The sequence below is a fragment of the Propithecus coquereli genome, unplaced genomic scaffold, assembly GCF_000956105.1.
Source record: "Propithecus coquereli isolate 6110/MARCELLA unplaced genomic scaffold, Pcoq_1.0 Scaffold50, whole genome shotgun sequence".
NCBI lineage: Eukaryota > Metazoa > Chordata > Mammalia > Primates > Indriidae > Propithecus > Propithecus coquereli.
Window position 1 is genome coordinate 5,924,624 of NW_012150841.1, and position 10,532 is coordinate 5,935,155.

Here is a 10,532-nt window from a genome sequence, read left to right on the forward strand (position 1 = left end):
TATATATATATATATATATATATGTATACCAAGTTGATCCATTTATTCTTTGATAGGCATTTGGGATGCTTCTACCTCCTGGCTATTGTGAATAGTGCTGCTATGAACATGGGTGTGAAAACAACTCTTTGAGACTCTGCTTTCTATTCTTTTGGCTATATATCCAGAAGTGGTATTGCTGGGTCATATGGTAGTTTTATTTTTAATTTTTTGAGGAACTTCAATACTATTTTCCATAGTGATTGCAACATTTTACAATCCTATCAACAGTATACAAGGAGTCCAATTTCTCCACATCCTCACCAACACTTGTTATTTTCTGTTTTTGTTTTTGTTTTTTAATAATGTCCATCCTAATGGGTGTGAGATGATATCTCACTGTGGTTTTGATTTACGTTTCTCTGATGATTCATAATGTTAGCATCTTTTCATATGCTTGTTGCCCACTTGTATATCATCTTTGGAGAAATGTCTATTCAAGTCCTTTGCCTACTTTTTAATCAGGTTATTTGATTTTTTGTTGTTAAGTTGTAGGAGTTCTTTATATATTCTAGATATTAACTTTATTAGATATATGATTTTCAAATACTTCCTCCCATTTCATGGGTTGTCTTTTCACTCTTTTGATTGTTTCCTTTGATGTGCAGAAGTTTTAAAGTTTGATATAGTCCCATTTGTCTATTTTGCTTTTGTTGCCTGTGCTTTTGGTACCATATCCAAGAAATTCTTGCCAAATTTAATGTCATGAAGCTTTTCTACTATGTTTTCTTCTACCAAGTTCTATAGTTGGGGTCTTATGCTTAGGTCTTTAATCCATTTTGAGTTAATTTTTATATGCTATAAGATAAGGGTTCAACTTCATTCTTCTGTATGTAAATATCCAGTTTTCCCAGCACCATTTGTTGAGGAGACTATCCTTTCCTCATTCAGTGATCTTGGCACCCTTGTCAAAGATCATTTGACCATAAATACATATTTCTGGGCTCTCTATTCTATTCCATTAGTCTATATGTCTCTTTATGCTAGTACCCCACTGTTTTGATTACCGTCGCTTTAAATGTGAGTCATCCAAATTTATTCTTCTTTTTCAAAATTGTTTTGGCTATTTGGGGCTCCTTGATCTTCCATATGAATTTTAGGATATTTTTCCACTTCTGCAAAAAATGCCATTGTGATTTAGATGGGGATTGCATTAACTTTGTAGATAGCTTTGGGTAGTATTGGTGTCTTAACAATATTAGGTCTTCCAATACATGAACTTGGAATATCTTTCCATTTATTTGTGTCTTCTCTAATTTCTTTCATCAATGTTTTATAGTTTTCAGTGTACAAGTCTTTCACCTCCTTGGTTAGATTTATTTCTAAGTATTTTATTGTTTTTGGTGTTATTATAAATGAAATTGTTTTTTAAATTCCCTTTTCATATTGTTTATTATTAGCATATAGAAACACAACTGATTTTTGCATGCTAATTTTGTATTCTGCAAATTTTCTGAATTCATTTATTAGTTCTAACAGATTTTTTTTTGTGTAGAATCTTTAGGGTTTTGGAGTACAGATTTTTAAAACGGTAGTCTCAATATAAGAACAAAACATTAATGTATGATTGAAATTATAAGTCTCTAAATAATAGTCTCTAAATAGTGAAAGTAAGTAGAAACTTCACTAGAGGGGAAAGTTTTCCAAATTCCAGTAACCCTGAAATTCATGACACCATCTATTTTTCCTCTTGAGATAAAAAAAAGAGAATGGACTAATTGCATAATAGTTACCATTGTCCATTATATAATGGAAGGAAGTGGGCAGACTTTGTCAGTTAAGTCTGTTATAATACTCATGTGACATTTTTGTTTTCAATGACATTTCTATTCCCTTACCCTTCTAGAGAGATTTCTGATAACCATAAATAGTTTTTACCATGCCAGTGCAGGATATAAAACACTACATCAGGGCTTCTGAAGATTTCTGATTACAGTAAGTGGATTGTACATGGTGTTTCAGTCTCATAATTCCAAAGTTCACAATAAGAGATGGTGGTACTAGTAAAGGAAAGGGTACCACTTTGAAGTTCCTCTTATAGGTCAGTGCCAGGCATCTTCTAATGGGGCTCTTAGACCCCCATGGAAGAAACAGCTAACTAGTCATTGCAAAGTAGGAATCTCTGTTTCAATAGATTCCTTGCCTATGAACATTCTTCAGCTGGGAGATTGTTGGTGTTTTTTGAGGTAAATGCACATGTGGAGGAACTGAAAGCATTCTTACTTTGCTACAATTTGAAAGAATTGCTTTTACTTTGAAAAAAATATTCTGAGAAATTGATTCTCAATCTTTTGAGAATTATGGGAACATTATTGGGTTAATTGTAAATATATCCTCTTCTGAATCCATCGGAGTTCTTTGTTGCCAACATCAGAATCCACTCTCACTAGTTTAAGGGGTTTATTTAAGATATTAGATAGCTTTCAGAGTCTCTGGGCAGGCCGGAGAGCCAGGCTTGGAGGCTACACAGCCAGGCACAGCCCAGCCAGAGAAACAGGCAAAGCTCCTAACTGCTTCATGTGACAGTTCCAGAGGAACCTCCCTGCTTCAGTACTTATGACCCCAGATGCACTACTCAGCTCTGAGTCCCTGGCACCCGGCTCCATTTATCATCACTTAAAAAAATAAATGGATTTGATTTGAAAATTTTACAACAGTTTCTGATATATAATGAGCTAAGAAATTCCCTTACCGATTGAGTCAGTTGGAATCAGGGCTTTCTGTTACTTGCAGCTAAAAATTATCCCAACTGGCAGCCATCCTGGCCCCTATCAGTTTCCTTGGTAGGAGCCAGAGTTGAACAACACTCCAAAGACCTCCTCATAGAAGTTTTTTGGGCAAAGAGAGGGATGATAAGGAACTCCCCAAAGGGACTGTGCCTGAGGGCCAATGAAATTCATCTTATAGGTTAGTGCCAGGCATGCCTAACTGGTTTGAGTTTGGGGTTGGTTTTGCCCACCCCTAGACAGAGGCTGCCCTGATGCACTGCTCTCTGGGGGAAATAAAAGCTCAAGACTCGAACCCAAGCTGCCAAAGGAAAGGGCAAAGGATTGAAAATCACCTCGGAATTCATCCAAAGACAAATCAGAGGCATCGCTTCCAGAGAAGAAGTGGCTGGCTATATACACTTCATTTTCTCTCTCTGGTTCTTCATGTAGTCACAGAAATGATGACTTAGGTAATTTAAAAAACAAGTACCACATTCATCTGTTAATCTAACCATGAAAACATTCAATCTAACACCACTCACCACCTTGGAAACAGAAGGGGAATTAGACTCCAAATTTCAGACTTCCAAGTCAGGCATCTGTGCCCTATTGTGTGTTTGTGGAAATCAAGTTTAGGTTAAGAGTAATTTAGTTATTCATCTGTGATGTCTGTGGAAGTTTCACAAATGGAAACATCTCCCTTATCAAAGACTTGCTGGCCAGTCAAATAATAGACATTTGAGGGGGCGTACATGGTACCTGGTAACACACTACTCCAGTAAATGATGAAATCTGCTGCCATTTGACCCAACAGCCATCATTTCCACTGGGATCAGAGATGACTGCCTTTCATTTGCTTCCTAAAAGCACAGAAAATGAATTATGTTTGAGTGGCAATCATGAAGGTGCACTGCATAGATATCCCTCTAAGAAAGAACTTGATGCTCAGCTGTGAAGTGTGCAGTTAGCTGTTAGCACTTTTGGCCAACGACAGGGCATGGTGTGGGGACTAGGGCCTGGACATCTCTGCCCAACATGGGACTCCTGTCACGGGCAGTCCTTGTTCTGGAGCCCCCTGTGGGGCTGGCCGAGACTGTGCCAGAGCTGCCTCATGATCTGAAGCTTTCCCTGCCCAGTTCTGCCTTCCGACCCCACACACACATTTTCTTTTGTGGGCACCAGAGCTGTATCATGGTCTGAAGATTTTCCTTGCCCGGTCTGGCCTCTTTCCCATCTATTTTTCACAGGTGTTACTCTCCCTCTCCCCAAATAGATCTCTTGTGCTCCTAACTCTGTCTCATCATCTGCTTTCCCGAGGTCCCAACTGACATAATTTGTATTATCCATTTTCTCCTCGTTTCCAGGAAAAAAAGAGATTTTTCCCATTCCCTCACATCATGATAGCAAACTGAATTTTTTTTATTCCTCAAAATGTAACTATTCCTTTGTCCCTTTGTTTCAAGGAGTGCAAAGGTCTGGGTTCACTTCTTTTCTCTGTATCTCAAGTTCTATAAAGCAGAGCCCAAATGCCCACCTTGGGTTTTGTTGTGAAATATTATTTGATACTGCTTTGACAAGGTACAACACTGAAAAAAGTTGTTGCTCAGAAATCTGGTGTGTTCAGTCAGTTAAGACAGCCCGGCTGGGCCATTATCTACTCTTAGAGTCACAGAATTTCACTGCCAGAGAGATCTGAGAATTTTTTTTAGCGGTTTTTACTTTCTTCGGGTTTCAGAGCCCACAATGAAAGCCACAGACTCTCTTCAGTCAAGTTTCAGTTCAGTCACCTTCAGAGCACCATCCGGGGACCCCAGATTAGACAGCCCACATTCCAGCCAAGTCAATCCCTCATTTTCAAGAGGAGGAATAGAGACTTAACAGGCTAAGAAGACCTGTGCAAGGTCTTCTAACTCCCAGGCCAGTACGGAGGGGTAAGCTGGGGAGGGGGTGGGTCTGCTCCAGTCTGTCCGGCCGGGTTGAATTTAAAAGACATTGTTTGTGGACACAGATATCATCGCTGCACTCCCTTTGCTAATTCGTTACTGGGAGGATGAACCTTACGGTCCTTCTCCTGTATTAGCCTGACCTTAAGTAACTCTAGGACCTTGGTAAATCATGCAACCTTTCTAGCTTCAGTAGCCTCACCTCTAAAATCCCTGAGAAATTGAACTTGAGCCTAATAATAAACTATATTTACTGACTGTTAAGTGCTTCATATGCGCTATCTCACAACCACATTATGAAGCAGATACTTTCATTAGTTCCATCTTATGGGTGAAGAAAACTGAGCCTAAAGGGGTTCAGAACCTTGCCCAAGGGGGTAAAAGTCAGAGTTTCCACTTGAGAGGGAGCATTGGCTAACTCCAGGACACTTGCTCTTAAACCCTGCCTCTCCGTCCTTACAGAAAATTCCAGCTTTAATACTCTATTATTCTGTGATTCAAGCTTGATACTTCAGTGCGAAGTGAGTGCCCTGTTTGTTCCTATAAGAACTATAATTGCCCACTGAACTGCAACTCTTTCTGGTCTTGGCCCAGTGTGGTGTAATGACACTTGTCCCTGTTCAACAGGGAAGAACATGAGGATTAACAAGGTGATGACTGGTAAGTGTTTTGAGTCTGTTTAATAAAAGCCTGGTCTTTGTAGGCTTCCATATGGAAAAAGAATGATTTTTAATAACAGTGAGAAACTGATGAGCCCTCAATAGCAAGAAGCATTTTGTTTTTAGATGGCTGTCTTTCAAACCAAGGGATATCATTTTGTTTAATGATTTCCAGCCTGAATAAGCAGTATAACAAGTGAGCCTCAAAATGAGTTAGTCAACCAAAAGGCAAACATTTTTGTAACCAGGAGATAGCAGAGCTTTACAGCTTTTAAACAATGTAATCTGAGAGTACCCCCTGCCATCTTACCAACTGGCAGCATAAAATATGTGGGTTTTAATCATTATACTGCGATAGTCTGAACAACCAGCTGATAGGAAGCTTAAATCTAGTTTGTTCCCAGGGAAAAAAATAAGCTTAGAACCATGTGGTGTGTTTATTTTATTTATGTGTTTTCGAATCAACTGCAAGGGATTAAGAATTCAAACACTATAAACGTCGCAGTCAAGTAATACCCTCTCCTAAAAATGATGTGCTAAGCCCACTGGAAGATACAAACAGGGCCGGTGGAAGAGAAGTCAAGTGCAGGGGCCTGCCTTCTAGCAGTTCTCATACTCAAAAGAGTCAACAACATACACTGTGGTATAGACCCTGGTCTACTAACAACCAACGCTGTTCCTCCCTGGATCTTTCATTGCTTGAGACATTTTGACACTCCCTCTGCCCCAATCTCCATTGGGTCTTTTCCTTCAGAACCTTATCCGTAATTTTTCATCATTTTTTGTTAATGTCTGCCTCTCCCACTATACCATCAACTCCATGTAGTAGACCCAGTACCTAATGCAGAGTCTGGCATATAGAGTTAAGTGTTCAGTAAATACTTGTGGATTTGTGTGTTTTCATGGGGGGTGGGGAGGAATGGGTGAGAGTTGAAAAAGCAATTTTAATAGAATTTAAAATTTTCTTTCATCTTTCCGATCTCTTCATAAAAGTACATGTTACCCAGCCAGATTTCGATTCTAGAAATTTGTGCTGCAGGAGTCTGCATGACTTCTGGGGATGATCAGAGAAAGTTCAGGACATGTGCCCAGTGCCTCCTTTATCAACACTGCACTCTTGGCATGAGGTAAGCCTTTAGCACAATTGGCAAGTCTGTAAAGTTTGTCTTCTCAAGATCATGGGTAGATGGTATAGTGGCAAAAAAGTAGGATTTTGAGTCAGAAAGGTCTCAGCTCAAATCCCAGTCCCACTATTTCTTTACTGACCATGTGGTTTTAGGCTATCATGGTGGCCATGAAAGTGTGCCACTCAGATTGCCTACTCCAGGAGCATAACTGACCGATGGCCCAGCTCCTGCCCCTCTGGGTCCACAATTGCATTTGCACCCAGGTCGTGCTTCCCATGGGCTGCTCCCAGCCAAGGACTGAGCACAGTCTGGGCTCAGGGCACTAGTACAAGCTATTCCTGGGAGATATGAGATTCTTCCAACAGGTCACTTTGGCTCAAGGCTTGGCTGAGACTTTTCTAGGGCTGGTTGCAGGCCCAGACTCTTCCTTCCCAGTCCTGCTTCCTTCCCTCTCTCCTCCACGGGGACTAGAATCTGACATCAGATGGCATCGCCATCTGAAGATGCTTCTGCATCCCCCTGCTCTCTCAGTCTGAGCTCTTCATAGACAGTTTCCCCCACATCTCTCACGTGTCTGATCCCGTCTGGGCCTCTGCTTCTTGGAGGACCTGATGCATTAACACAGCTAGTCACCTAACCTCTCTGTGACTCAATTTCCTCACCTGTTAAACGGAGATAACACAGCCTACCTTTAAGGCTGCAGTAAGGATCAACGTAAATAACTTCAGCAAAGTGTCTCACACCCTGCCACACAAAAGCTATTGTTAATTTTCAGCTTTTTGCCTCCATATTGCCCATTCCTGCCCCTTCCCACTGACATGCTGTCTCTGTTAAAGTATCTCATAGCTCTTCCCTGCAGGTCCCAAGGTATCAATTAGCTTGAGCCCTCTGCCACATTCACCTATGTTAATATACTAATGATAGCAGCATTTTAACATGGGTCCTCTGTGTGATAACCCATAAGGCATTCTAATGATGGAACCCCTTAAGTAAATCAGGAAATGGTGGCATATCTTTGGCACCCTCCTAAGTCTACTTTCTGCCTCTCTTTCTGTTCCTATCCCCTTAGTGGTGGCAGGAACAGCCTTCAGTTGTCTCTTTCCTGCCCCCAATAAAAACCTCTTGTCAGGGGAACATGCCAGTTGGGACTCCTTGTATTCTACTGCTTCTAGCTTCCTAGTCCTCCTGCCCATAGTATGAACCTCACCTGGGCAGCTGGAAGTCTGCTGCCTCTCCATCCTCCTCTGGACCTTCCTTTGAAGCACTCCATACCCAAGTGGAAGTCCTTCCCTTGTAGACAGGGCCCAAAGCTCTATTCTTTGCATCAAAGTGGTTGACCAAATAGAGTGGGGCTTGTTCATCTCCCCCCACCCCAGCACATGCTTCAAGCATAATACATAGAAGGAGCTGTTTGGTAGACAGATGGGCTTAGTATAGTCAGGTGGTGGGCAAAGTGCGCCCCATCTGCTGATGCTGGAGCCCCTCAAACTGTCTCTTTTGCTGCCCAGACCTCTCTGGGCTGGCCCACAGCAAGTCATAAATGTCCCAGTCCTCTAGAACAGACCTGGTGTTAATTTAACTTGACTTCTGAATGAGAGCTAAAGTGGGAGTCTTGCCTTCATTCCTAACTGAACTGAACTTTCTGAACCTTTTGGAAGCTCCCTGAGAACCCCCAACTCCACCCTTTCCTTTCAATATTTTCTGTTGCAGTGTTACATGTTAGAGCCCCAAGCAACATTTTACAAAAACCACCTTCCTGCGTCTAGCCCAATAGCCCAGGAGCTCCTTTAGAATGTGCTGGGAGTACCATGGGATGGCTCCAAAGAATGCAGAAGTGGCTGCCTGGGGTGTTTCTCTGCCTTTGATAATGCACTATCTCTAAGGCCTTCAGGACCCTTATCCCCTGCCCATGGTTTGACAAGCAAAAAGTGAAAAAACAAAGAATAATGAGACAGAGAATAAATGATGCTTATTGTAAAAATTTGAACCATAAACAAGTCCAGGTAGCAGACATTGTGGACACCCCACCCATATCCCTTGGTCATCACCATTCCCATGCACACCAGTACCCTCCTTCTCCAAGGCCCTGGGGCTATCAGTCTGAGAGCTTTCTTGGGCCTGCACAGGGCAGGATGGGAAGTAATTGCCCCAAAAGTGGTTCTTGACCAAAACGATGGCAGAAGTTGGTGTGTAACTGCTCCATTTTCCTTTCCCCTGGGGTGGGACAACTCCAAGGTAGGTTCCACACCATTTCCTAGTTGGCCCAGTTGCCCACAGTAGTAACCTGCTCACTAACACATCCCGTATTGGTTTCTTCCCTTCCCTGCTTCACGTCCCCACTTCCCTCCTAGTGCCCAGTGGGGCCATCTCCCAATTAAACCATTTGCACTCAAATCCTTATCTCTAAGTCTGCTTCTATGGGAACCCAACCTAGGACAACCTGTGTACTAACAATGATCATCAGAGAATGTACTATTCTCTGAAGAAAAGCCTTCTCCTTGCTGTAAGCAATGAACTCCAAATTTTTTGCTTGTGTACATTCATAAGTATTCCCCCATTATATGCATACTTATTTGTAAATGGTATACAGGTTGAGTGTCCCTTATTGGATTTCATATTTTTTCGGAAAATGAGATATCTTGGGGATGGGACTCAAGTCTAAACATGGAATTCATTTATATCTCGTATATACCTTATACACATAGCCTGAAGGTAATTGTATACAATATTTTTAATAATTTTGTGCATGAAACAAAGTTTTGACTGTGTTTTGACTGTGGCCTGTCACATGAGGTCAGGTATGGAATTTTCCACTTGTGGCATCATGCAAGCTATATATCCATATTTCCAACAGGCATCTGAATAATTTTGAATTCCTTGAACAATCTTTTTCAAAACCGAAAAAAAGGGCAATTTTTTTTTTCTGTAAAGGTTTTGTTATGCACAGAGCAGGGAAGGGCTGGGTCCTTGCCAGCCACTTTCCTGATGGTGGCCAGAACGTTGCTCAGCTCCTCTCACTTTGTCTTGGCACAAATGTGGGTTCCCGCCCTTTTCTTGATGAACTTGTCCTTGGAGACCTTTAGCAGCTTTATAGCACGCCGCGTGTACATGGCAAAGCCACTACCTCTCAGATCATGTCCCGCACGGACTTGGTGAGCTTGGTGAGGCGGCAGTGGCTGTGCCTTGGCTCGCTCACATTCTTGGTCACCCTGTGTCCTCGCTGAGGCCCATGGCCACGGGGTAGCACAGAGCCATGGCTGCTGTGCTGGAAGGGCAGACAATCATTGTTTTGACTTAACTGTGATGGGCAAAGAATGTTCTAGAAGGAGGAGAAATGCAACATTTGCTGCATTGTCAAAAGGAGAAATCTAACATTTTCTGGTTGTTTGATTCTTCTTGCCTTATCAATATTATTTTCTTTTTTTTTTTTTTTGAGACAGAGTCTGGCTCTGTTGCCCTGGCTAGAGTGCCATGGCATCAGCCTAGCTCACAGCAACCTCAAACTCCTGGGCTCAAACGATCCTCCTGTCTCAACCTCCCGAGTAGCTGGGACTGCAGGCATGCGCCACCATGCCTGGCTAATTTTTTCTATATATATATTTTTATAGTTGTCCAGATCATTTCCTTTCTATTTTCAGTAGAGACGGGGTCTCGCTCTTGCTCAGATGGTCTTGAACTCCTGACCTTGAGCGATCCACCTGTCTCGGCCTCCCAGAGTGCTAGGATTACAGGCGCGAGCCACCGCGCCCGGCCAATATCAATATTATTTTCAAACAGGGGTTCCTTTGTAGGAATCTTCAAAGTCATTGGTTCTTTTTGTGAGGCTTGGTTTCATTATAACTGGATACTAGAATCTGTAAACACACTCTAACCAGGCGGAAGAGAACTGCAATATGTTACCAAATGCTGAAAGTAAATAATGAGGCTTATCATCCTCTCAATTGAGGAACTCCCACTCTGCCTTCAACATGACTATTGCTCTTGTCTTGTGACTATCTGACCTACAGATGGGAGGAGTATGGTGGCTTCAATCCATATATTATCTATTAGTTGAGA

The 10,532-nt window shown here is 42.0% G+C and overlaps 1 pseudogene; it reads right to left on the reverse strand.

Moving 5' to 3' along the window:
- The window catches only part of LOC105819951, a 100,896-nt pseudogene extending 91,165 nt beyond the window's left edge, over positions 1-9,731 (reverse strand).
- Between the last annotated feature and the right edge of the window lie 801 nt (positions 9,732-10,532).